This window comes from Phyllostomus discolor, chromosome 1 (genome assembly GCF_004126475.2).
Source record: "Phyllostomus discolor isolate MPI-MPIP mPhyDis1 chromosome 1, mPhyDis1.pri.v3, whole genome shotgun sequence".
NCBI classification, from domain to species: domain Eukaryota; kingdom Metazoa; phylum Chordata; class Mammalia; order Chiroptera; family Phyllostomidae; genus Phyllostomus; species Phyllostomus discolor.
In genome coordinates this window covers 57,867,996-57,870,514 of record NC_040903.2, presented here as the reverse complement: position 1 = coordinate 57,870,514, position 2,519 = coordinate 57,867,996, and the positions used below count along the sequence as shown (strand labels likewise).

Genomic DNA, 2,519 nt, shown 5'->3' with positions numbered 1-2,519 from the left:
AATTTAAATCTAAACTTCTCCCAAAAAAACACCCTCACAGAAACATCCAGGGTGTTTAACCAAATATCTGGGCACCATGGCCCAGCCAAGCCGACATATAAAATTAACTCTCATAGACCTACGCCTGGGAAAGCTGCCTGACACCAGGCTGGTGGTAGTCATGCCAGTGGTGGGAGATGGGACAACTGAGAAGAGCAGAGATCTGCCAGGGAGTGCCTCATCAAAGGGGCAGACTACTTTATCTGTGTTTACTAATTTCTAATTACAAGCCATCTAATACTTTAGGTAGAGAAAAGAAATGCATTATATAAATTTCTACAAATAAATCAAGAACTAATTATACCTTAATTGTTGACACATCATATCTAAAATTTTAAATTTATTTTCTTTTATTATTCTTTCACTTAAGGCTGTCTCAGCTTCTAGATCCTCTGCCTCATTACAATCTGATGGCTTTTCAGGCATTTCCTGATTACTCTTCATCTATTTTGACTCTATTTTCCCTGCCTTGTTTCTCTCTTTATTGTCTATAAAAATTAACAGGAATTTGAGTTATTCTAATTTTTGGTTATTATCAATAATACTGGTATGAACACTAATGTACAAGATTTTGTGCATGTATATACTTATGTCTGTTGGAGATATTCCCAAAGTGGTGTACATGTACATGCTCAATTTTATTGGACTATAGAATAATACAAATTTCCTCACGATGTGTCTGAGAATTCCAGTTGCTCTACATTCTCACCAGCACTGTCAGTCCTGCCATTTCAATGGGCTTGAAGTGAATATTTATTGTGGGTTTTTTCCAGTCCTCCCATTCACATACAGACCAGGCAAAGGGCCTGGGTGAGGGGTATATGGGGTGAGTTTTACTCTGCCTCCTCCTTCTGTACAGGCAATGTTAAAAAACACCGCCTGTGGTAAGCACAAGGAGGCCTTTACTGCGGTTTTAATTTACATTTTCCTGAGTACTTTTCATATGTTTGTTAGTCCATTTTGAATCTTTTTTTTAAGGGGTGGAAGGACTGCCTGTTCTAGTCTCTTGCTCTTTTCTCTCTTGGATGTCTACACCTATTATTAATTTTTTGTTTTCTTGTATGTCTTTGGATATAAATTATTTGTGGATTATAGGTAACATGTATATCTTTTCCTAGTGTATTTCTGCCATTTTTACTCTAATGTATTCTTTGATAAACAGAAAGTCTTAGTATTTACTGTAGTTCAATTTTTTAGTCTTTTTCTTGTCAGTGCTTTTTTTGTGTACCTGTTTTTAAAAAATCTTTCTCAACTCCAAGACAGTGGAGGCTCTGTTATGGTAGAAAACTCTTAGAAATGTTATGTTTTATCACTCCTTTAGATATACTCTCACCTGGAAATGATCGTATGTAAGATATGAGGTAGGGTCAAGGTTAATTTTTTCCAATGTGTTCCAAGTTGAGTTCCCTAGGGGACAGAATTTGAGGCACTGAGATTGGTATGCAGAACTTGTGCTGGGGTAAAACCTTTAGGCACAACCTGAGAGGGAGCAGAGGAAGCAGGGTTGGGTGAAGGGAGATGCTAAGGGAGATGCTAGGTTGGGTGATGATACAGTTGCATTAGTGACTTAATCTATTTCCAAGGGGCATTCTTGAGCTGGAATGGTCCTTTAGAAAACCAATCTAGGCTAGGGTCAGGATTTTGGACCCTTGCATAAATTAGCCATTTGTTACAGGCTTATCCTCAGGGGAGGGGGTATAATCTAAATGAAGCAGCTTTCTTTGGCTAAGTGAAATCCCTGAGACAAATGAAGCTGTAAACTATCATAGCCAACCTTCCCAGCAAATGGGAGAATGAGGACCTCAGTCCTAAAGGTGGATGGATCTCAGTAAAGCAGTTGACACAATTTACTGAAAAGATCATGTGCTTTCCATTGTTTTTTCAATGTCACCCTTGTCATACCTACATCAAGTGACCATATGTGTGGACCTGATTTTGGACTCTTTTGTTTCATTGGACTTTTTGTCAATTCATGAGCCAATACCACTGTGTCAATTACTGCAGCTTTATCATAGATTTTGATATCAGAGGACATTCTGTTTTTCAAGGTAGTCTTGGCTATTCTGGCTTTTGCATTTCTATGTAAGGCCTAAAATCAGTTTATCAATTATCACACATTGCAAAATCTTTGCCTGGGTTTTTGTTTGGGTTAACAATGAACCTATAGATTCAATTAGAGGAGGAATTGACATTTTAAAATATTGAACCTGTAACTTCTGAACTTGATATATCTCTTCCTCTGTTTGGTCTCCTTTAATTTCACTAACTAATATTTTGTGATTTTCTATAAAGATTCCTTGGAAGTCTTTTCCCTCCACTTTTTGAATGCTACTGAAAATTGAAAGAAAATTCATTTTCAACTGTTATGTTGGTATGAAATATAATGATTTTATTGCCCTTGTATCTGGCAAACTTGTTAAATTTATTTATTATAATTCAAATAATTAATCTAGATTATTTTGGATTTCATACAGGCATAA

General features: G+C 36.5%; 1 non-coding gene across 1 annotated transcript; it reads right to left on the bottom strand.

Moving 5' to 3' along the window:
* Window positions 1-807: 807 nt before the first annotated feature.
* On the bottom strand, window positions 808-940 carry LOC114493701. Its single transcript, XR_003684310.1, has one exon. It is a non-coding gene; the product is annotated as a small nucleolar RNA SNORA51 (small nucleolar RNA).
* Window positions 941-2,519: the final 1,579 nt, after the last annotated feature.